We start from the raw sequence: 26503 nt of genomic DNA on the forward strand, positions 1-26503 counted from the left end.
GTTAAAGAAAGGTTCCTTAAGATTGTGATCTAAAAGAAAACCTTTGTTCTAAACCATATTGACTGATAATTAAGCCTGTCGTTATCATAGCATGTACCCTATAATCTGATACCACCCCCACCCACCCCCAAAATTGTATTCAAATGAGAACAGCATCCATGCTCACACCATTTAAATGAGATAGGGGATAGCTACATCCCCTCTCATTTTCGGAGCTCGGTAATCAATTAATCAGAGAGGTTAAATAGCACATTCAAGGTTCAACGTTTGCTAAAAGTCACTTATTTCCATTCAGACCCTCAGCTGTCATTCTGGAAACTGCCACCAGATGCACAGGGTGCTTGTTAATGCGGCAGTAAGCCCACATCAGAGGGACTCTTCAAGGTCCAAGGTTTCACACAATTTGATCAACTGTGCTTTTTTCCCCTATAAATCAGAACTTGATAAATATAGCACTATAATTCATGAACAAATATTTAATTACTACCTTTAAGAGCTAAAAGACATACTCTGACATAATATTTACAAAAATACAAAATACCTACCTTCAAATTAAGTATCTTTTCCCACTAAATTGCCCTATTTTAAATCTCCATCTAATTCATTTCAGAGTCTAGTTGGAATTCTCCCTGAGTTAATTCGGGATTGTAAATTCTCCAACAAGTCTCAGATCTTCAGAGTAGCATAAGAGCTCCCCACATAATTGTCCTGAGTTAATCTGCTCTTTCTTTTCCCCACATGTTTAGCTTCACATGGCATCTAGGGTCTCATCTGCTCCTGCCTCTGCACGGCTTGCCTCCGCTCTACTGCCCACTCTGGGTTCCCATTCCCAAGCAGAAAGAACCGTAGATGCTGCCGTCTTGCTCTCCCCACTCTGTGGTCTTGTTCCAATCAGGGAAACATTCCTATGGCAACCAACACACACCACCATCTCACTCCCCTTCCCTGAAAGTTCCCTATTTGCCTGGCAGACGTTTGGCAAGGACACTGAATTACTTTAACTTGCCTAGCAACTACTAGCCTGTTCCAGTCCCTCTAAAAGCGGTTGGCTTTTTGTCGCTTATCTTTTAAAACACACTCAGGGGCTGGCTGGCTGGCTGGCTGGCTGGCTGGCCGTGGAAAGGGCAGCTGCCAAGTCAGCCTCATCGGACACTGGCCTGGAACACACACAGCAGTTGGGCAAACTGGAGCCTCTTCTTGCCCCAGGATGAAAAAATGTCCACAGGCTTGAGGCAATGGCACGAGTAGACAGCTCTCAGGGTCCCACCCTGGGCTAACTCCAGAGGAATTTTAATTCTCAGAGAACCTCAAATCTCCTTCTTCAGCTATAAGAAAAGTAAAATTATCAATAGCTGCCTCCACTCAGAAAACCAGGTTTATCTCATTTTGCCATGTACTTCAACTCTTCTGGTTTTTATTTAACAGGCTGGAAACCAGATATTTTAACTTACAGATTGTAGTTTATTCATTTAGGTTATTTTGGTATCAGGAACCAACACGGTCCCAAATGACTGATGCTGCTTTCCATATTTTTTCCCCTCAGTGAATTCTAAAGAAATACTTGAAGTGTCTATAATCTAATCTGGGTACCCTAAGATGAAATACTTCTTCTAATAATCCATATAGGTAGAGAAGCTTGAACAATGAATAAATAGTTTATTGAGCTCTTGGCTTGCTCTGCTGATGGATTCCATGCTTGCGTTGTGTCCTTTCAGAACAGAAGCCAACAGCAGGTGCTTTCTCCCAAAAACAACCAGTGAGATACTCAAGTCAGGTCCTGGAGAAAAACTAAAGCTACTAGGCATTTCTACTCCTACCTGCCGCCAACTGTCTTCCAAAATGAAAGCAAGGCCACTGTTGCAGAAGCAGAGAGTTGCCAATTTAGGCCAGCAACAGACCTGAAAGTTGACATGGGTGGACACTATCTTTTATTAGACAACTATTTCCTGCTAGTAGGATGCAAAAGACCCGTTTTTCTATCTTTGCAACCTTTGAATTTCTTCCAAAAAGAGGCTTCTTATTCACTTCCATGGCCCTTTGAGAACAAGGACAATTTTTGATTGCCATTTCCTATTTCAGTGATGACACACAGTAAGTGCTCAGTAAGCATTTGCTGAAATGAACCTTAAATACAGCAGCAATAGAATGTCAATTAAAATAAGATACTATTTTCACTGATTATATTTACAAACTAAAATTTTTGTCATATTCAGTGTTGACAAGGGTGTGGAGAAACATGACATTCTTCTACACTGTTGATGGAAGTATAAATTAGGGCAGCCATTTTGGAGGACAATTTGCCAATATTTAGTGATGCTAAAAATGGACACCCTCTTTTACCAGCAATTCCCTGGCTTTGTATCCTACAAATATATTGACAAAAATGCAAAAAGATATATACAAGAATGTTTACTGCAGCATTGTTTGCAACAAGATAAAACTGGAAAAATCTAAATGTTGATAAACAGTAGGCAAGCTAAATTATGGCAAACTGATGCAATGGAATACAATACAGCCATTAAAAATGAAATGGATTTATACACACTGATGTGAACAGATGTCTAAGATATATCACTAACCTATCCACAACAGAATCCATATATTTATCCATACATACACATATAAGCATAGATGTGTGTTATATGCATATAGGTATTTATGTATATGTGTATGTGTGATTGTATACAAACAGAACATTAGGTCATTTCTGGTAGAATCTGCAGAGATTTAACAGTGGTTACCTTTAAGGAATAATATTTAGGACTGAAACAATAGGAAGGAAGACTTTTATTTCCACTGTATAGCATCTTAAAATGTTGACCAATTTTTAAAACAAGGAATGTTCGTATTTTAAAAACTCGTATTTTAAAAACATGTTAACAATTCATAATTGCCTTTGTATTATTAGATTTTCAAAAAAAAAGAAAGATAGCAGGTTATTTTTACCATTCAGGTATCCCTGCGTAACTAATACAGGGGTCTTTAAAACCATCCACAGCTCTAGCAGAAAGCAAGAAACTACAGAAATGAAAGCAGCAGGTCCCATAAATTGTTTATGAAGTTTATACTTTTAATGTGTTAGACATTAGTACCTCAAAAACTTAATTAAAAATTAGAAATCACATTAGGGCTACGTAAATTAAGATTAAAAATTGTACAAATCCAAATACACATTGAATTATACAATAAGCCAAAAAATGTATTCCTAATGCTTGAGTCATCTTTTTTTTTTGGAGGTAGAGTGAAAAGAGAAGTAACTCCTGCTGCTAAATTAGAAACCACAAGCCCCAGAAGCACTGTACATATATAACAAGAGTTAAAAACCTGGATCCAAAACTTCTAATTGATGTTTAATCAAAGAAAAGTACAGAAAGCTGCAAATGTGTCTTTTCAGGGGCTGATCTGACCTACAGAGAGGAACAACCCAAGAGAAACGTCTCTTCCTCACTGGCAACTCAATAACAAGAATATGGAAACCATGGTATAAAATTTTTTTCAGCTTACAAAGGTTAGAAAGAACGCTCCATTAAAAAAATAGAGCATTGCCCTTCATTTCCACATTATCCCCAGCTTCCCAAATACTCCTCCTACTTTTTTCTTACAAACTCAAGAGAAAAAATTTCCCTTGGTACTCATTATAAAACCCCAGAATGCTGTTGACATTGCCATTTTAACTGTCTATTGTTCTCCTAACTCCAGGAAATCGCTGAAAGCCAGACATAATGACTGTTGTGACAGTTTTCAGTAACAAGAAGTGAAGTTTCCTGTCAAAAGAAGTGCTCTCTCCATTTTCATCATATGTAAAACAAGATGCTTCCATGAGCACCTTCACAGATAGATGAGCTTCTTTGAGACCCTGAAAATGTACTAAAAGGATGAAAGAACAAATCAAAATGACAGATAAATTTGTGGGAGTTTTTCCCTTTTAGCTGTAGCAAACTGTGATTTATTTCCCAATTAGTACTGATTCTTTTGTGAGAGACCTGACTTTTTGCTCTAGAGATGTCAAGACCATATTCTAGATATAAATTCAACACAGGAGCAAAAAATAAATTAGGAGTTGGTGTTTATTTGGAATACTCTAGATCCTAGACTACATGGACTGGCTATGAAGCATGTTCTATTATAACACTCCTCCATTAACTGTTTCAGGTCCCCATAATTCCAAATCTCCCATTCAGTTTAAGAGGTCCGCATCTTTAGTACAGATCTACTGGCCAGACCAGCAAAAGAAAGGCAGCTTGTTTCTGAGGGAAGAGGCCAAGACCAGGATTCAGAAGTCCTGGGTTCAAGTGCTTATACAGTCCTTAACCTGCAGAGCTGCTGAAAGCAGAGACTCACCTTCATCTGTCTCACTTCTTCCATGTGAGCAAACAGGGAGGGATGTATCAGATCAAATGAGATCATATATCAATATAGTTCACAAATATGGAATGCCAAAAAGGCCTTACCATTAACAAGAGCAAGAGTTTGCTTTTTGAAATTGTGTTACACAAATATATCCTTGTGTGACTCCGTTTTCTTACCTGTAAAATGGGAATAATAAAAATACTCATTTCATAGATGCTCTTAGATGCATGCATCCATGCTTTTTATCGTTTGCTCTATCTATGCTAGGCACTCTTCTAAGAGCTCTATGCTAGGCACTCTTCTAACAGCTAACATATGCTAAACATATGTAATATAAATAATAAAATGTAACATGTATATGTAACATAAATAATAAAAATATTAGCTGTTACCTTTGGTACAAAGCTACTTTATTTACTTAGAAGTGTAGATCCCTAGTACCGCAGATATTCAAAATGTGACAGAAGTACATCAAAGTGAAAAATTAGACACAAACATAAAGAGGGATGAGCTATGCCCAGAGCATCCGCTTTGTTGTAACTAGTGGTCTAGTTAGGCATAAAGCAATAACCATAGGAGGATGACTGGGAAAGGATTTGAACCAGGCACATAGCAACTCAAAGTATAGTAAGAGGCAAAGACTGTAGAATGTATCAATCTCAGTTTTAAAGATTAAGTGGCTTGAACACTAAATGTGAGATGTACAGAGGCATAGACTTCCTCTGACCTTTAGGTCTGGTTGGTCCATAAGTGTCCCTCAAAATATTTGAAAAATGAGTGGATGGATGGGTTGGTTGGATGGATTGAACACACCGCTTTCAATACGATCTTCTTGCAGAGTTCCTATTATAATACAGACTGCTTGATATTAAAAGGTGTCTACATGAAAGACAAAGGAAAACCCAAAAGATGTGCACTCATGCCTTAATTCATTAAATACTTAGTATTCACTATATCTGAAGCATGGTACAGAAGTTGTTTTATGAATAAGGTCTAGTTTATGCAATTACAGAAATCTAAGAAGAAGTTGGCCTCTATCTTGGGCTGGAAACTAGTCATAGTGGAAATAACTAATTACATTCCTTCCCAGTTGGTTTCTTACAGGCAGCTCTTCTCTAAGTTCAAGCCTTAGTGATGCCATTTATGTGTCAGGACACTTTAATCTTAAGAAACTAAAGGAAAATGGAAAATCTTTTTCAAAAGGATGTAATTGTACCAGATGATATGCAAGGGATTTGGGGGCATGTAATTAATTACAATAATGCCTTACAACAAATTTATACCGATGGAAGGAAGATGTGTGACAATATTGAATTATGGGTGAGTTTTTAAAAATGGAGTTTTATTAGAGTTCAAATTAAATGCTAATAAAACATCACCAAGAAGAAATCCTCCTAGGACTGCTTTAATGACTAGAATCACTCATAATCAGTAGATAGTTAAGATGCAAATAGATGCAAGTAAGGCATTCGAAAATGGCCCTTCCTCTCAAGCAGGCTAAATGTGTCCTAGCAAACGTATTTATACTATTCATTTGCTCTGTGGGTCCTTTCTTCATAGATAAAACAAAGTAAACTTCAGACTTACCCTGGAGAAATTATTAAGAACCCTGAATTAATGTGGTACAAATGAACGGCATTATTGAAGAGAGAATCAGGGTTCTGTCAGATGGCTGCAGCCAACTACATCTGGATTTATTTTTAAATGAGTGTTTATACTCCACTGTTCATCCAAGTTCTCATAAGAGGCTCTGTCTTTGCATACAGAGCAGGAAAAAAACTGCTGAATGAAGTCAGTGTGCTGAATGGAACCAGAGAGTGGGTGGAGGGGAGTGCCTACTCTTTTTTTCCCTCTTTTTTTTTTTTTTTAAGCTATTATTTTTCTTTCTCCTCCTATCTGGTATTCTTTGATACACTCTGACAGCTTGTTCAAACTGAGGAGCCTAAGAAAGATCCACCTGACAACCTAGACTCAGGAAAAGCACATGTGAAAATGCCATTTCCAGCCAGTGTACGATCAGGCCTCGGAGAATGCAGATAGTGTGTTTCCAAAGTACTTCAGAGGCTGCAAAAAATGTTAAACATTACCTCATTTGATACAACCACCTGTGGCATAGGAAAGGCAGGTGTCTTCATTTTACAGGTAAGAGAGGTTAATGATGTGATCAAGTCCGCACTATTAGAAAAAGAGCCCAGCGTCAAGACCAACCTTCTTACTATTGGTCTGTGGTGATGTCCCCACACTACACTTCCTAAGTAAATAATCTTATGTCTTTTTACACACCCCCTACAGTAAACTGAAACCCCCTGGCATCTGATTCACTTATGTCTGCATGAAGCAGAGCCCCGGGTAGGAGAACCACCAGTGGTTCAGCCCTCAGCCTCACTGTGATTTCACAAAGGACTTAGTAGCTTCTGGGACAGCGATTTTTCAGGTGTTAAGTGCAGTTTTAAATACATCTGCTTCTCCACTGGGGAAAAACACAATCTGGTAGCAATAGCCAAGGCAAATCACCTGTACTCAATTTTTATTTCTTAGTAAATTTGAGATGTTCACTGGGGGCAGGTGTGGCTAGGCTCGTAAGGATAAATGAGAGGCAAATGAAGAGTATTTTGCAAACACAAAACTTAAGACAAATGCTTAAACTACCTTGAAAACTTTGGGTGTTGTATTTCCTTTCTTCTTGGAAAGAATAATTCCATAAGTAATACATTAACATGAAGGAGATTATTTTTTCAATGAACACATGGCAAAAATCTGACAAGACTATTAATATCAGTTTAGGTTTGGGGAACTCTCAGGATTGGAAAATCTTAAGATGATTTTAAGACTATTACCACTGAGTAGCTTCCACACCTGGATGGGCATAAAAATCCCAAAGAAGGGCCCCAGAAACCAGACAACCTAAAGTAATTACTCTGCCAGTACCCAGAAATCACAGAACCTAGAGTTAGTACTCTACCAGCTCCTAGAAATCAGAGAATCTAGAGTTAGTACTCTACCAACTCCCCAAAACCAGACAACCTAACAGAATGAGTACTCAGAAGCCTGTTAAGTCCATGCTGTTCCTCCCCCAAAAAGGCCTCATAATAGATTCTAAAGAAGGACAGTTTCCCCTCTCTGGCCACCTACAGAACTTTGTGGATTGGAGAGTTGCAAACCTTACCCATTTGCTGATTACTCCAAAAAGCAATTGGAACTGTTCAAGAGAAACAGCAGCCAACAACGGGGGCTTCACGGAGATTTTGAGAATAGTGACTGACACCTCTGATTTTTTTTCCAAACCCGATGCACCCAATCCAACCCCAAAAATCTTCATTTAACATTTATTATGTGCACAACATTGGTGGCTCCTGTCTTCTTACTTTGTATTTAGAGTAAAACATGACAACTTTGCCACAAGCAAACAGAGACACACACCTCACACCTTAGCAGTAGAAGTGAACCTGTTGAGAAGGCTATCATGAGGAAGAACCTGCAGGGTCAGCAGTGATTACCATGGCAACAACAGCCAATGGCACTCTAATTTTCAGCTCGTAATGCAACGATCTGAGGTCTGACTCTCCCTTGGGAGGTTTCAGTTGGCTTTTATAAGAAGCCTAGATAAACTTGCTGTCTTCCATTGGGCAGTTCTGGCAGAAAGGAATGCACTCTTTATTAAAGGTTGTTCACAGTCCAGATACAAAACAGAGAATAAAGATTCTGAACTCTATTACTCACTGATTGACTTGCTTTTGAGCAAGCAGTCATCAGAAACTGTTCAGCTTTAGCCTATTAAAAGCCACTATATCACTCACATGGGATGGTTTCCTGGTACATTAGATCGAGTTTCAACCTCACTTGTTCCGTTGAGGACTAATATTTGTTAGATGCTGTATTCTATTTTTAGAGTAAACTATCAGCCTATGAAATGGTCTGAATACACGAAAACGATTTCAGCATACCAAGTCAAAACGTGTACTGTTTGAATTAAATGCAGATAAATCAGGCCAGGTGTGGCAGCTCATACCTATAATCCCAGCACTTTGGAAGGCTGAGGTGGGTGGATCACCTGAGGCTGGAGTTGGAGACCAGCCTAGTCAACATGGTGAAACCCTGTCTCTACTAAAAATACAAAAATTAGCCAGGTGTGGTGGTGCATACCTGTAGTCTCAGCTACTCAGGAGACTGAGGCAGGAGAATCGCTTGAACTCAGGAGGTTGCAGTGAGCAGAGATTGCACCATTGCGCTCCAGCCTGGGTGACAAGAGTGAGACTCTGTCTCAAAAAATAAACAAATAAATAACTGCAGATAAATCAAAATACAGATATATTTTCCTTTGAATGCACTGGTACACTGGTATCTCATATAGCTGATAACAAGAGTACTTAGCAAAATATGTTTTGGATTATGCTGAAGCCAATTTATAACTTGACAGGATTTGATGAACTGATACTTGCCTTGAGGGGAGAGTGTCTTCGAAGTTGAAGGCATCTTACAGATGACTTAGCCCATCTTCATAGCCAGGATACAAAAAAAGCATATGTAATATGCCTCCTCCATTTTATTCATTTATTTATGTAAATAAATACAAGAAGTCTTCAAAAAGTTCATGAAAAATGAATATTAAGAAAAACCTATACATGGATTTCAAATTCTTTTTTGCACCAAAATAAACTCATACTAAGTTGTTATAACATATCTAAACAGGATCTAGTTTAAGGCACTAAGAAGTATAAGACATCAGTTTGCAAAGTGCCCCTATCCAAGCAACAAGAATTCTGCTAAAATTGAAGCACAAACATCAAATTTACTGTGATTCTTGGGTGGAAGAATGCTGAAATTATTGACGCTTCACAAAATGTTTACGAAGGCAATGTCCCAAAGAAATCAGCAATTTACAAATGGATAACTCGTTTTAAGAAGAGATGAGATGATGTTGAAGATGAAGCCCACAGAGGCAGACCATCTATTTACATTTTTCTCATTACTAAAGACTTGGAGTATCTTTTCCAGTGTTTGATGGCCTGTGAAGTTTCCTCCTATGTAAACTGCCTGTTAAAATTCTTTGCTCAAGTTTTCTACTAATAATATGTATTGCTTTAAAAATAACTCCCCACCCCCACTGGAATCAGTTGAATAAGACAGGCAACAAGAAAAACTCACACAGAGAACAGATGGCAATGATTCCATCCTTTGAAAATGGCAGTGACTCTACAGTCAAAAGTGAATTTGAGACCTGCACAATAACAGGGACAGCAATAGCTGATGATGTTATGTGAAATACTTGATATAGTGCCTGCATATAGCAGGTATTCATTAAACACCACTTCCTCTCCCATCTTCAAAGATTATCACAACAAATCTGTGAGAAATAAAAAAACATGTATTATTTTTATTTCTCTTTAATGGATAACAAAACTGCCTGGAGGCGTGCCCTTTCTTGCCTGATCAGTGAGAAAGGCATGGCTAACTCAAGTGCCACTGGTTCCTCCCTTTATTTCTACTAGGAGTGTAAGCTTGGAAGTAGACAACCTGGCTTTGCATTCCAGCTCCTCAACTTAGTAGCTGACTAGCTTTATGAAAGTAGTCACCTCTTTGAATCTCAGTTTCCTCCCATCAAATGGGGTAAATAATGATGGTATTTTCCTTTTGGGGTTAAGGATTAAATAGTTCCATGTAATCCATGAAGAATGATGCCAGGCACTTAGTAAGTGCTCAGTGAGTTTTAGCTGCTGCTATTAATATTATTATTAGTCAGCTTATCCTTGGTGTGTGGGAATTGCACTAAATGACACTGTAAACAGTCTTTTATGAATGTCCTCCAATTGTGTGGTTTTTAGAATTCATTTTGAAAGGTTAAAGATTATACAATAGCATATGAACACTTAACATATCTTAAATATTGGATTTAATTCTAAGCATTTTTCATAATCCATATTTTTCCCCAATTTGGCTTAAGAAAAATCTTGAAAGATAAACATTCAAGATTTTCATTATCAAGATTATCATTTGTTCTAGGTCCCAAGGCAGTTCCAGGGTCTTGTTTGTTGATTTCAGGATGTGGCTGCATGTACTGGACATTTCTCAGCAGACCCTGCATACAGAATGATTGATTCTGGGACTTCCTGGATGTTCTAGTCTTCTCAGGTCCACTTTGGGAAAAAAAGGGAAGCTACTACTTTTCTAGGGCATTTTTCCCAATGTATTCCTTGCATCTCAAGTAACACATCTGAGGACTTCACTGACTAGATAAAACAAAACTATTGGAAAATGGGCCTCCATACAAAGTAGGCTAGCACTTTTGTTTTCTTTGTACAAGGATTATTCTTATTCATATTTCTAGCCATGGAAGAGAGGATATCGACCAAAGAAATAAAGCCAACTGGTGGTAACCATGGCCTGAATACAAGCAACCCTCATTTTTCTCAGCTTTAAAAAATAAAATAAAATGAAGGCAGGAGGCAGGGAATCAAATCAAGTAGGTGTGACAAATGCTAGCGTAAAGGAGAGCGGCAGCAACAAAAACAACAGGAGGGCTGTCTGGAATCTTAAATAAGTGGTCAAAACTCACCGAATTACAAAAATCAATACTATGGTACTAAAAGAACAGTTGGGAATTCTAGCGTTTATTTTACTGTTCAGTTACATTATGACTCGTCAGCATCTCCTGGCTAGTCATTGTTGCTTCCGCAGGCCTCACCTCACTGTAAGATGAGGTGTAGGATAAAACATACTTTCCTCATTTCCTACTTGCCATAGATTCTAGGGTTTTATAGTTGATACCTAAATCTAGATTTACAACAAAATGTCCTATATGCTTACATTGATGCTATCATACTTACATAAGTGGTGTAATTTATTACTTTACATCATCCCAGCAGTTCTGTTAGTGGTGACTCATCTAATAGTGGCTCATCTTTTTGCAACCTGAATGCACACATGAGACTCCAGCTGCCCCTCTAATTGGAAGACAAGGATTTCATTTGTTATAAACAGCCAGGTGCTCCCTCCAAGGGCATCATTTTGATTATGCTTTTTCTAGACACGGTTTCCTTGCAAATGTAGGCTCAAAGATATAGAGCTACTTCTTTCTTCATGTGAAAGTAGTAGCTTCCCTTTTTTTCCCCAAAGTGGACCTAAAAAGAGCAGAACATCCAGAAAGCCCCAGAATCAATCATTCTGAATGCAGGATCTGCGGAGAAATGGGCAGTACCTGTAGCCACATCCTGAAAATCAACAAACAAGACCCTGGGAACTGCCTTGGGACCCAGAACCAATGATTATATATATACACTTCATCAAACAATACAGAGCCAGTTCAACAGCTGCCACCTTAGTCAAGGAAAATAATCAGTGAGAAAATGAATAACATCCAGTCGTCAGTGACTCAGCCTCTATTTGGCTCAACTCAAGGGTAGGGGTGCGGTGCGGTAAGGACATGTCATCTTGACAAGGCCATTTTGATACATGGGATATTTTGATTTGGCCTAAAATTATTATTATTTGTGTTGTGGGGCTGGAAGGAAGACTTGACATGTTTATGTTTCTTAATATTATTTAACATTTTATAAGAGATATGATATAAACATGCACAAAAAAGTCATCCTCGTATGGCTGATTGCTCACAGATGACCATCACTATTTAAAAAATGAGAAGGTGGGTGGAGGGTTCCACTCATCCTCTGAGGATTGACTTGTAAATTCAATTCTTCTATAATGCTTATTTTGAAAACACGAATTTGTTTCAACACAACTGATATATCAGGGAACACTTTAAGTATAATGCAAATGTTGGGTTTATGCCTGATTTTTTCCATGAGAAACACTAGGTGACTGCAGAAAACCAAAGCAGGTGCACATGCCTCTAACAGCTATCGGATACCTAAGTCACTGAGTGTTATGAGCCACCCATCCATCCATATTGCTGTTAAAACCTTCCTTCCTTACTTCCTTGGGGAACGGGGTAAGGTTCACTGATACATTTTGCCATAATATTTGATAATGTAAAAACAAAAACAAGCAATTTTATATCTTCCCAGAGTCATTTTGTTCCTGGAGGGGTATCTATGACCATCATTTTTTCCTTCTTATTACCATTCCTCCTGCAATCCAGCTCCTTGCCTCCTTACAGCCTTCAACAAGAGATGCCAGAATTTCTTTCTTTTTTGTTTCCCCCACAATGGAAAAAGAACTGTTTTCTTCAGGAAAGAAAAAAAAAAAACTGTATTGCTCTTAATGTGGATAAAGCATATAAACTCTCACTGCAGAACATACTTTAAAAGCCCTCAGGGTTTGTTCTTGTTTTCCAACAGATGAATGTGTCAATACAGACCTGCCACCTCTCTCCCCACAGAACTAAGTGATGCCCTGATCTCCTTTCTAGAGCATTACTGGGTAGAAGCAAGGTAAGCAAAGCCAGTTTCAACTCCATTTACTGATGACAGTCAAGGGTATGCTGGAACCTAGTACAAGTCCTTAGCTACCACAGAGACATTTTCTTAGACTGTAAGATATGAAGAACAAGCCAGCTTGTAGGTGGATAAATAATGTGTGTGTGTATGTGTTGACTACACCTGGGGGTCTACATGTATTCTCTGCCCTGTTTCTAACTGCTGAAGGGTAGCCTACAAAGATGCATATTATATCGTATGATAAAATTCATGCAAAATATTAAAAATGAAGCAATGTATATGTGCATATATATTTATATATGAATACACACACATCTGAGGACTTCACTGGCTAGATAAAACTGTTGGAAAATGGGCCTCCATACAGACATATATATACACACATATATCTATATCTATATTAAAGTCATACTTCACACTCTAATTAAAGAGGCTCATGATGAGAAGAAAGGATGAAGAAAATCTTCAGTTCAAAAGGAGCCCAAGAGAAAGAGAAGCTTAGGTGAAGGAAAATCACCACTGAAGCCAGAATCCTGGGTTCAAATATCAACTCTGCCATTTACTTCCTGAGCAAGTAATTTAAACTCTGAGTTTCAATTCCTCAAAGATAAAAATGAGAATTCTCTCCACCTAAGACTGTTTTTTCAAGATTAATGTTCCTAAGGCAATAGGAGACATAAATTCTGCCCTAAATCTCTGGCTCTTATACTACATTCAAAAATTCGGACTAGATGGCTACCACAGTTCAGACACAATCTTAGTTGTCTGGGCACTATGGATCTGAAAGACAGGATATGAGCACACATCTATGGCCCCCACACCCAAGGGGCAGTAGGTCAGAGACAAGCTGGGTCAACAGAGTGAAAGGATTGAGAAATCTCAGAAGGACTATAGCCTGACTTCAAATCTTTCCATGTTAAGAAGCCCCTTAGGACAATGGCTCTCAAAAGTGGTCCCTGGACCCGGTCCACAGCGTTAGCATCACCTGAGAACTTGGTAGAAATGCAAAATATTTGCCCCTACTGTACTCTTACTGAATCAGAAATTCTGGGAGTGAGGACACAACAAATGGACTTTAACAAAGCCTCTAGGAGATTCTAATGCTCACATCATTTTGAGAACCACAGCCTCAGGAGACAGTCTTGCTTCAGTGGGTTCAGGAGTTTGTATCTGTTTCAAGTCAGAGTTTAGAAAATGTCTGATTTAGTTCAAGAAATCTCAGTATCCCTCTGGCCCTGTGATATAACACAGATCAGCAATGGATTCACAATACTCTCTGGCTATGTGACAACAAGATGCAGGTCACCCAGCAACTCGAAATTTCCTCAGACCACTACAGGTCAAGGTCAATTCCTGATCCAACTAGAAATGTCACAAACATGCCTTTCAGATGGAATTGGAGGATTCCTGGACAGAAAGCAATGGAGGATGTAATCCTCTCAGAATGAAAGGAGTGTAGAAAATAACCTACTGGTGTAAACATGGTCGACAGTGGGAGGACTGATGTAGAACCACCTGGTGCACACAGCCAGCACCAACTTTTTATTTCTATCTGTTCAGCCTTGGAAGCTGTGGCTGAATGCTCAAATAAGACAAGCTGCTGTACCTGGTGACCTTTTCTTCCTCCCACTCCCCCACACTCAAATCAACTCCAGAAGCAACAGAGTTTATGTAGCTCTCTCAGAGAATATTTAGGCTCTTTGATTTTCCTCCTTTTTACTTGTCTGCTTGCTCATCTGATTGCATTTTCACTGATCCTCTGAGGAAAGAGAAAAAAACAGGCAAAACAGGCTTGGTGAAGAAGAGATGCAATTACAGTGGAAGCTAAAATAGAGGATTTCTGATTAATTGGTAGATTTCAGTTATCCTGTAAGAGTTTCATATGGGGGCCCTGTCTGCACTTACCAATCCTAAAAAGAAAATCTGTCATAGCTACAAATCACAATTCCTAAGTACCCTATTATATACTAATGTTGCACCAAAACTAAGGTCACACTGATTATTAGGCAGGAGGCTGCACCCCCTGCATGACGTTAAGTATATGCTACAAATCATAATTGACTAAAATTGCAGCTATTAAACAATATAAAACACACTGAACAATATAGCACAGATTTGTTTACTTATGCACTGTCAATGCATGCAATGGCAGCCTTTCTCATGTTTTTCATACCTTTATGAGTGTCAGGAATTAAATGCTTCTTACAATTACAAAGGAACACTCATCTTACACAAAAACCTTGGAAAACTAATGAATAGGTATTTGTGTCTACTAACAGTGCATAAAGTTTCCAAGGAATATATCTGGTTGTAATGTTTGCCCTATTCTCTTTAGAAATAGAATCAGTTTATTACTCTGAACTCTCCCTAGAGATTATATAGTACCTCAATTTTTTTTCTTTTTGTGGAGAACGGGGTCTCACTATGTTGACCAAGCTGGTCTCCAACTCCTGAGCTCAAGCTACTCTCCCACTTCTGTCTCCCTGAGTGCTGAGATTACAGGTGTGAGCCACCATGCCTAGCAGTACCTCAATTTTGATGAGGATAGTTCATAAAAGGAATCACAAGTTACGGAGTACTGTAATTAGAATGAACCTTCGAGTATCTATTCCAACCCTCCCTCACTTTATGGGCAAGAAAGCTGTGTGACCCAGGGGAATTCAGTGACTTGCCCAAGATTACACAGCTAGTTAGGAGCACCATAAGAACCAGCACTTTCATTTCTGGACTCTCCAACCTACTATTCTTTCCACTGTATCATTCTGCCTATGAACTCCAAGCAAAGCAAAACAGGCATGACAGTCTCTGAGGTCACCTGCAAGGCCAAGTGCACCCATGATACAGAAAGGTCATCTTCACAAACAACCTTGTTTTTTTAAGATGAAGTGTCACTCTGTTGACCAGGCTGGAGTGCAGTGGTGCAATCTCAGCTTACTGCAACCTCTGCCTCCAGAGTTCAAGCCATTCTCCTGCCTCAGCCTCCTGAGTAGCTGGGATTACAGGTACGCACCACCATGCCTGGCTAACTTTTGTATTTTTAGTAGAGACGGGGTTTCACCATGTTGGCCAGGCTGATCTTGAACTCCTGACCTCAGGTGATCCACCCATCTCAGTCTCCCAAAGTGCTGGGATTACAGGTGTGAGCCATTATGCCCGGCTATAAACAACATTTTTATAGGAGATTTGTCAGTCCTTACAAGGTTCAAGCAAAATCCAAAGATGTGGAGCCACTTTAGACTACCTCCTGTAAACCTGGATTTAGGAAATCTACTTAAAAAGAAAGTATTCATCACACCCAGATCACTCTTCCAAAAAGGTTGTGGCTTAGAGGCCATAGTGGTTCAGTGACCAGGATCAGGTAAAGGCCTTCCAAGACCTAAAGGTCTTAGAGACTCAGGATGTGTCACCCAATTTCTCCTGGGTAGCCTGGTGAATCATGAGCAATCCCTTTTTTGGCAGCTGAATTAACATCAAGGTCTTGCTGGCAATTAAATCCCCCTTATAATCTGACTCCACTAGAAGGCTAGAGAACAGAGGCTCAAGATCAGAATTTTTCTACTACACACTTTTCCTTGCTATGTCTGTGTTTGGCTGAAATGTAATCATCATACATATACACCATATACACTTCATCCTGGTGGTAACCCACAGATTTGCCCCGGCATACTCTTGGAACAAGTTGTTTTATCTTTCATGGACTCTAATCTTGTATGAATGCTAGAAGTAGGAAAATCTCCACTAATTAGAAAAAGATTTAAAATGAAACACAATTCCTAGAATTGCAAAAGAAGGCAGATACATATTTTAAGATTTTCAGACCAAAAAAGATGAAGCCAAAGTATTTGGGGGGTATTTAATTTCTTAGTGACTCCTCTCCAGGCCCAAATGACATGGAATTCACTTAATTTGTAAATATTCTATATGCAAGAGACTCTCCAATAGTCTATTTTTCCAAGTACTCTACTGTTCAAAACCCTTCAGTGGCTCCCTCATGCCATCAGAATAAAAAATGTGGTTTTTAGTCTGGCAGGCAAGTTATTTACAATCTGTTCAACATTATTTAAATAAAATTACTCTTTTAAACCCCATACTGTATTAGCTATCTATTACTGTGAAACAAATTGGCCCAGAACACAATGGCTTAAAACAATAATAAACACTGATTATTTCACATAGTTTCTGAGGGTCAGGATTCTGAGTGCAGCTTAACTGGGGTGGTTCTAGCTCTGAGGCTCCCATGAACGTATACTCATGTTGCTGCCTTGGACTGTAATCATTTGAAGACTTGACTGAAACTGGAATATCTGCTTTCATGATGGCTCTTGCATAGTCCTGTCACATGGACCTCCCCAAAAAGATGTTTAAATGTCCTCACAACATGGTGGCTATTTTCCCTTGGAATGACAGATCCAGTAAAGCAAGCTGCAATATCTGTTATAACCTAGCCTCAGACCCACACATCATTATTTCTACATCTTATTGGTTATGCAGGCCATTCCTATTCAGTTTGGGAGGAAACCACACAAAGGTGTGAGTACCATAGCTGGGGATCATGGTCAGCCACCCTGGAGGCTAGCTCTGCATGATACACTAGCCCACCTCACTGTCTTCACTCATGCAGTTCTCTCTGCATGGTTTTGATTTAGAGTTGGTGAAGCTGGGTTCAATCTGTGTCAGTCAATGACTGGAATCTGATTTTGAGCCAAGCCTCTCAGGCTTAGCTCCCACATCTGTAACACAAACTGTATAATCCCTGCCACAAAAAGGAACTGTGAGTACTAAGTGAAAGCCAGTATAGAAGTACATAGTAGATCGCAAATATGTAAAATTATTTCTTGAAACCCACCCATTCTTCAAAGCTTGTCTTTAAGCCAAAAAAACAAAAACAAAAACAAAACAAAACAAAAACAAAACAAAACAAAACAAAAAAAAGCTTTAACCTCTCAATTGGAAGTCCCAGCCTCCTCCTATAGGCTCTGACAACACTGCGTATTCCCTAGTCTTCCCATATTCTGCACTTATTATAAGTATGTATTTAAATGATATTCACCCCTATTAGGTTACAAATTCAGTGAGGGCAGGATCTCCCACAGCACTGCCAACAGAATAATCAATAAACATTTGATTAACCAAACTGGCATGCCTTCAGAAGGCCCTTTACCCTTTAGCCACCACCCTAAGAGATGGGGAAACCTCTTTGTATCCATTGCCCATGGGGTACACAGGCTATAACAGAGAAAAATATTGGTTTTATTTCTAGATATCCAATGCATCTTCAGGTTTGCCGTAGAGGAAATAGTTTGACACTTTTAAAAGTGCTTAGGTTCAAAAACTGAAGTTCTAGCAGAAGCAATCGTTTTCAAGGAATATATGCCAAGCCAGTTTATCCCTCTACTTGTGGATGAGAGAAAGTTGTGGAAGTTTGGGAGTAAGAGTGTGTTAGGCAGAATTCTAAAGAAATACACACATGTGCACGCACACACATACCCCCAAGGTTTCCTGTTCCTTAGTTATTCAGTCAACCACTAACCCAGGTACTGCAGTGAAGGAACTTTGCAGAATGAATCAAGATTACTAATGAGCTGACTTTAAGACAGGGAAATTACGAGGGTAGGCCTAATGTAATCACCTGAGTCCTTAAAAGCAGAAGAGGAAGGCCAGAAGAGTCACTGAGAGATGCATTGGAAGACGAAGGCAAAAAAGACGAGGTAGAAGGGAAGGTTGGAGAGATTCAAACCATAAGAAAGACTCAACCCACCATTGCTAGCTTTGCAGATGGAGGAAGAGCGCCATGGACCAAGGAACATGAACAGCCTCTAGAAGCTGAGAATGACCTGCCTCTGACAGCCAGCTAACAGATCTCAGTCCCACAATGGCAAGAAACTGCCAACCACCTGATGAGCTTCGAAGTGGGCCTGGGTTTTGACCCTGTGCCACCTGATACAGAGATGTCAGCAGAGTCAAGCTGGACGTTTGACCTAGAGCACTGTGAGATAATAAACTTGTGCTATTTTGTGCTGCAAAATGTGTGGTAATTTGTTATGGAAGTGATAGAAAACTAACACAAAGAGTAACAGTTATATGCTCTTGTGGGTTTCTAAGAAGGAAACAGCACTCTTCATTCCCAATCCACACTAAGTCAAGCCCAGGTGGATAAGGGATGAATCCTCAGGTGACAAACACCAGGTAAGTTCAGGCAGATGCCTGTGCCTGGGAAATCCAGGAAAGTAGCAGCTCTGAGAAAATCTCAGCACCCAGCAGGGGCCTGAGGGATGGAGGAGCTATGGCTGCACAGTGTGGGCAAGGAAATGAATGGAGGCCATCTTACATCTTCTTGGCTCTCCTGTGAGGTGCCAGAGAACACTGAGAGTTTCCCCCAAAGTGTCAGTGATTAGGCGGGTGAACCAGACTTCAGGGAACCAAAGGGATCTGTAGGACCCTGAAGGATCCCAGGAGACAGAAAAGAAACGAAAACTTTCAGCTGTGCACACAGCAGGGCCAAAGACCAATAGGAGCCCTACATCTGAACAGAAGCATATGGATATCAGAAAAACACCTGCTCCCCAGGACCTCACCCTTTGGGAGAAAGCAAAAGGAAAGAATCCAAAATCAACTGAGTATTTACTCAAACTAGAGATTAAGAAAAAAAGCCTGAAAGTCACTGAATTTATCATAAATTGGCAAGACTTAGTTTTCTGTCATCAGTGGAAATGGAAATTCAAGAGGTGAGAAACATTCAGTTACAGACAAATAAAGCTCTATTTTGCATACCCAAGTCTGTGACTGTGAATTGTAATTGCCAGAGATAACTAACATTTACTGAGCAGTTATTATCTGCCAGGAGCTGTACTTTACATGTATCCTATAATTTGCTATGATTAATAACCCCCTAAGTTTTACATTATTATTATCCCATTTTATAGGTACAGAAATCAAGGCTAAATGAAGAAAATATCCCAGACATATTACAGTTGTCAAATGGTAGATTCCAGAATCAACATCTACCCACTAGTACTTTCTCCTTGAATTCTTTGCAATGAGTGTCTGACAGAAATGATATTATTTATAGAAGCACCTTATGAATCCTTCTTTGATTATATTATTTACAGGATCACTTCTATGAACTCTTTGGTTTCACAATAGCAACAGCAACTGCTAGAATATATTGAAGGTATACTGCATGCCAAGCAGCTCTAAGTGGTTTCATGCATCATCCCAAAGTCATGACTTTCTCCATTTTCTAGATGAGAAAACTGAAGACCTGACTTGCCAAAGAGGCAGGGCCTACATCTGACCTCCAGTCCTCACGCTCATAACCATGGGGCTACACAACCTCCCTACTCGGAGCCACCCTTAGGAATTAGAAATCAAGGAATGCTGCACTGGTTACTGAAGGCCCAGAAAGCAGATTCTGACAGAAACATGGAGAGGTGTTTATGGAAGAACACTTATGGAAGAACACTATGCTCACTAAAGTTTAGTTGTCCCTGAGGTGATCTAACTTATTTTTTTTAACTTCTATTTTAACTAAAGGGGTACAAGTGCAGATTACACAGGTAAACTTGTGTCATGGGGGGTTGTTGTGCAGATTATTTCATCACCCAGGTATTAAGCCTAGTACTTATTACTTTCCTGATCCTCTCCCTCCTCCCACCCTCCACCCTCTGAAAGGTCCCAGTGTGTGCTGTTTCCCTATATGTGTCCATGTGTTCTCATCATTTAGTTCTCACTTATAAGTGAGAACATGTATTTGGTTTTCTGTTCCTGCATTAGCTTGCTAAGGATAATGTCATCCAGTTCCATCCATGTCCCTGCAAAGGACATGGTCTCATTCTTTTTTATAGCTGCATAGTATTTCACGGTGTATATGTACACACTTTCTTTATCCAGTCCGCCACTGATGGGCATTTCAGTTGATTCCATGTCTTTGCTATTGTGAATAGTGCTGCAATGAACACAGGCATGCATGTGTCTTTATAACAGAATAATTTATATTCCTTTGGGCATATACCCAGTAATGGAATTGCTGGGTCGAACAGTATTTCTGTCTTTAGGTCTCCAAGGAATTGCCACACTGTCTCCCACAATTGCTGAACTAATTTACACTATCACCAACAGTGTTTAAGTGTTCCTTTTTCTCCACAACCTTGCCAGCATCTGTTATTTTTTTACTTTTTAATAATAGCCATTCTGACTGGTGTGAGATGGTATCTCACTGGAGGTTTGAATGGAAGTTTTCTAATGATCAGTGATGTTGAGCTTTTTTTCACATGCCCTCTCATTTCTTTGATTTTTAAGACCTACCATCAATTGAGTAACAGCTGCTGAGAAACTGAACACATTTACTGTAAGTCCTGTTCTAATTTCAGGGACACTGAATGTGTCTTAGAATTAGGATATGTGATATGTATATTTTTAGCTTATACCACGTGCTAAAGAAATTCATTTTCATTTACCCAATATTTTCTAAGAGCCAAGACTGTGCCAGAAGCTAGGGAGTCAGAGGTAAAGGACAAGGCCCTTTGTCTCACTGGACTCACAGTCTAATCTAGGGAGACTTTAAGCAAATAAATTACAATAGGCACTTAAACAGAGAAAAGCATGTGGTGGTACATGAGCACACAAGAGGAGCAGCTAGCTGGAAGGGCAGGGTCTGTGAAAGAGAAAACTTCCTGCATTAAGTTAGGACGCTGGAGTTCAGTTTGCAAGGATCTCAGAGCAAGCAGCAGGCTGAAGATAAAGAAGGGAGAGACCACGACATATTTAGGGTACTTATTCTCCACTCCTTCTGAAAGATGCGCTCACCAGTACCCATGCCAAGTCAAGTGCTCTCAACCTGAAGGCATCTCTACAGTATGCTGGGGGGATTTATGCTTTCCCAGCTGAGAGGCATGCGTGCCAAAGGTGATTTATGTTGGTTCTCAATATGTTTGTGCTAGTTGTGCTTGGCGTTATAATCACATAACTTAATCATATTATAGAAACCAATGGAATATGAATGTGAACCAAAAGACTTACTACTTCTATAAAACTAGATAGAATAGCCCCAAAAAGACTAGGTCCCAAAAAATTACTGTCAAATTAGGAGTGAGGCAGCCATACAAGACTGGAAAATAAATCATAACAACCTGGAAAAATTTTGCCCTTGTATTCACTCTGTTTAAAAGAATCCCAAACTGGAACTTACAAGTGACATATTATAGGTGTGGTTACGCAAGAAAAATGACATGGGATTCCAATGAGTAGATTCCAATGGGTGGAACCACATCCAAAGGAAAGGTCTTGCTCCTACATCAAAAGATTGGTGAACAATGTCCAGCTATATGTTTTAAGTTAAAATAAACATTTTAAGAGATGTATGTAAAATAAACATTTTAAGACAATAATCTCTTCTTATTTTAGCCAATATTTCTAAATTAAAAAATCTTGCCTCAGATTAGAGGGCTTCTACTATATTTTAACAGGAATGAAGCCCAGACTGTAGGCAGGCAATTATCTCCAGATGAGGTTGGGGAGGTCAGGACTATTCAAATCCCCAAAAGTTCTACATATATGCTAGGATATGTGGGTTAATGTAAAGGCTACAGAGGAGCCACTGATGTGATGAATTCCTATGTAAGAAGGATCACACTGGAAACGTGGAAAGTGCTTGGAGACAGTCAAGGCTAGAGGCTGTTGATGCAAACCAGTGAAGAAATGTTAAAGCTTTAACCAAGGCAGGGATGGTGAAGGGAACATCATTTGTAGAGTAAAATGCCTGATATACACGGCACTGGGCAAGCTGGTAAGACAATGATGATGTGGGAAGACAATGGTGATATGGGAAGACAATGGGAGCTCTTCTGGAGGACAATCTGGCAATGTGTTTCAAAAATCCTTAAAACTATCAGGAGCTTTCACCCAAAAATTCCAGTTTTAGGCATTGTCCATAATAAAATAACTAGAAATTTTCACATAAATGTTTACATAACAGGCTCTTTTCATTGCTCTATTACATATAGAAGGAAAAACTGGGAGATAACCTTAAATAATCAAAAATAGGACACAGAAATTTATGGTTCATCTAAATGATGGATATTTCACAGGTGTATGTGACAATGAGGAAATGTTCTTAATGTAGGTATAAAAACAATACAATTTCAATTCTAAAAATCAATTATTATATACACAACTAGAAATAAATATCTAGATATATAAATACACAAAGTTTGATTCACAATGATTACAGTTATGATTATTGTAACAATTATCTCTCTGATATAGGATTACAGGTTATTTTCTTTACTGTGCTCAACAATATTTTCTACAATTAACATATTACTTCTATAATCAGAAAAAAATTTTAGAAAAAATTGCTTCCAGGTTTCAGACTTCATGGAATGGATGGATAGTGGAATCAAAGTCCTCATGCTTACTTCAAGTTGTAAAGAATATTCTTTTGGAGGTACTGAACAAATCCTCAACTCTTCACCATCCTTTGAATTATTTATGAAACAGGATCTTGCTTTGTCACCCAGGCTGGTGTTCAGTGGCATGATCATGGCTCACTTCAGCCTCAACCTCCTGGGCTCAAGCAATACTCCCACCTCAGCCTCCCAAGCAGCTGTAACTACAGAAGTGCACTACTATGCCCAGCTAATTTTCAGAAATATTTTTTGTAGAGACTGCATTTCACCATATTGCCAGAGCTGGTCTCAAATTTGTGGGCTCAAGCAATCTGCACACCTCAGCCTCCCAAAATGCTAGGATTATAGGCATGAGCCATGATATGGTTTGACTGTGTCCCCACCCAAATCTCAACTAAAATTTTATCTCCCAGAATTCCCATGTGTTGTGGGTGGGACCCATGAATCATGGGGGCCAGTCTTTCCCCTGCTATTCTCGTGATAGTGAATAAGTGTCACAAGATTTGACGGGTTTATCAGAGGTTTCCACTTTTGCTTCCTCCTCATTTTTCTCTTGCCGCTGCCATGTGAGAAGTGCCTTTCGCCTCCCACCATGATTCTGAGGCCTCATCAGCCATGTGAAACTGTAAATCCAATTAAACCTCTTTTTGTTCCCAGTTTGTGGTATGTCTTTATCAGCAGCATTAAAATGAACTAATATAGTAAATTAGTACCAGGAGTAGGTGTTGCTGAAAAGATACCTGAAAATGTGGAAGTGACTTTGGAACTGGGTAACAGGCAGAAGCTGGAACACTCTGGAGGGCTCAGAAGAATACAGAAAAATGTGAGAAAGTTTGGAGCCTCCTAGAGACTTGTTGAATGGCTTTGACAAAAATGCTGATAGTGATATGAACAATAAGGTCCAAGCTGAGGTGGTCTCAGATGGGGACAAGAAACCTGTTGGGAACTGGAGTAAAGGTGACTCTTATTATGTTTTAGCAAAGAGACTGGTGGCATACTTCCCTTGCCCTAGAGATTTGTGGAACTTTGAACTTGAGAGAGATGATTTAGGGTATCTAGGGGAAGAAATTTCTAAGCAGCAAAGCATTCAAAAGGTGACTTGTGTGCTATTAAGAGCATTCTATTTTAAAAGGGAAACAGCATAAAAGTTCAGAAAATTTGCAGCCTGATGATGCAGTAGAAAAGAAAAACCCATTTTTTGAGAAGAAATTCAAGCTGGCTGCCAGAATTTGCATAAGTAACAAGGAGCCTAATGTTAATCCCCAAGACCAAGGGGAAAATGTCTCCAGACCACGTCAAAGACCTTCACAGCAGCCCCTCCCATCACAGGCCTGGAGGCCCAGGAGGAAAAAGTGGTTTCATGGGCCAGGTCCAGGGTCCCTGTGCTGGGCACAGCCTAGGTACTTGGTGCCCTGTGTCCCAGCAGCTCCAGCCATGGCTGAAAGGAGCCATTGTAGAACTCAGGTGTGGCTTCAGAGGGTGGATGCCCCAAGCCTTGTCAGCTTCCATGTGGTGTTGAGCCTACAGGTGCACTGAAGTCAAGAATTAAGGTTTGGGAACCTCTGCCTAGATTTCAGAAGATGTATGGAAATGCCTAAATGCCCAGGCAAAAGTTTGCTGCAGGGATGGGGCCCTCATGGGGAACCTTTGCTAGGGCAGTGCTGAAGGGAAATGTGGGGTCTAAGCCCCCACACAGAGTCGCTACTGGGTCACTGCCTAGTGGCACTGTGAGAAGAGGGCCACTATCCTCCAGACCCTAGAATGGTAGATCCACTGACAGCTTGCACTGTGTGGCTGGAAAAGCCGCACTCAACGCCAGCCCATGAAAGCATCCAGGAGGGAGGCTGTACCCTGCAAAGCCATAGAAGCAGAGCTGTCCAAGACCATGGGAACGCACCTTGTGCATCAGCGAGACCTGGAGTCAAAGGAGATCATTTTGGAGCTGTCCCACTGGATTTCAGATTTGCATGGACCCTGTAACCCCTTTGTTTTTCTTTTAACCCCTTAAAAGAAGCCATGAGAAATCTACTTCTTTTACCTTTGTTTTGGCCAATTTCTCCCATTTGGAATGGCTGTATTTACCCAATACCTGCACCCCCATTGTATCTAGGAAATAACTAGCCTGCTTTTGATTTTACAGGCTTATAGGTAGAAGGGACTTGTCTTGTCTCAGATGAAAAACAACTAATACAAGCTGCTACACCTGGCCTCTTTTGGACTGTGGACTTTTGGGTTAATGCTGAAATAAGACTTTGGGGGACTGTTGGGAAGGCATAGTTGGTTTTGAAATGTGAGAACATGAGATTTAGAGAGGCCAGGGGCAGAACGATATGGTTTGGCTGTGTCCCCACCCACATCTCAACTTGAATTTTGTCTCCCAGAATTCCCACATGTTGTGGGAGGGACCCAGGGGAAGGTAATTGAGTCATGGGGCCGGTCTTTCCCATGCTCCTCTCGTGACAGTGAGTAAGTCTCACGCGATCTGATTGGTTTATCTGGAGTTTCCACTTTTGCTTCTTCCTCATTTTTCTCTTGCTGCTGCCATGTAAGAAGTGCCTTCTGCCTCTCACCATGATTCTGAGGCCTCCCCAGTAATGTGGAACTGTAAGTCCAATTAAACCTTTTTGTTCCCAGTTTTGGGTGTGTCTTTATCAGCAGTGTGAAAAAGAACTAATACAAGCTGCTACACCTGGCCTCTTTTGGATTTCAGTAATATATCCCACTGGTAAGTATCTATCCAGGCTGAGCAACTTTCATTTTTGTAATATAGCCTCACAAGGCAGCCCTTCTCTTTCCTTGATTTACTAGGCCTTTCTCAGACTGAACCAAACTGAAACTTAGAAGGCTGAGGTGTAAAACCTAAAGCAAATTTTCCTACACTTTGCATTCTGTTAGTTCTTTATGTAAAGTGATGGAGGAGTGTATTGCAGGTTCCACATAGACAGTAATGGGTTATAATGGGCCACATATTTCTTTACTAATAGACCTCATCTTCAAAAGTAACAGTAAACCACATTTCTACGTCTCTCTGGATAAAAACTAAACCAAGCCAAACTACAAATGAATTCTACATGTAAGTCTAACATTCAGACAGCAGAACAATAAAATAGGTAGTAGTCAATATAATAGATATTACATAACAACAGATAATTTTCTAATGTTATCCTTTCAAATGCCACTAATGTTATTTTTCAAGTTCCTTCAAAAACGATAGTCTGTGGGGGTAGGGAGTGATGAACATGCGCAGAGAATCTGTAACCGTAAATCAACTTACAGGCTGGGAAATGTGCCCAGGTTGGGTTATTATCAACAACTCCTTTGTGCCGGCACTTAATGGCACAGAACCACAATGAA

General features: G+C 39.8%; 1 protein-coding gene across 3 annotated transcripts in view; it reads right to left on the reverse strand.

Moving 5' to 3' along the window:
* The window catches only part of TMEM108 (transmembrane protein 108), a 330997-nt gene that overhangs the window by 245247 nt on the left and 59247 nt on the right, over positions 1–26503 (reverse strand). Inside the window, exon 1 of one of the 3 annotated variants that reach the window (XM_017955893.3) lies at positions 546–8423. The exons of the other annotated variants lie outside the window; for them this stretch is intronic. The gene's annotated coding sequence lies outside the window, so the exon portion shown is untranslated. Of the gene's footprint in view, positions 1–545; positions 8424–26503 lie in introns of those variants that run through there. 3 annotated transcript variants of the gene reach the window in all.

This window comes from Papio anubis, chromosome 2, assembly GCF_008728515.1.
Source record: "Papio anubis isolate 15944 chromosome 2, Panubis1.0, whole genome shotgun sequence".
Classification (NCBI taxonomy): domain Eukaryota; kingdom Metazoa; phylum Chordata; class Mammalia; order Primates; family Cercopithecidae; genus Papio; species Papio anubis.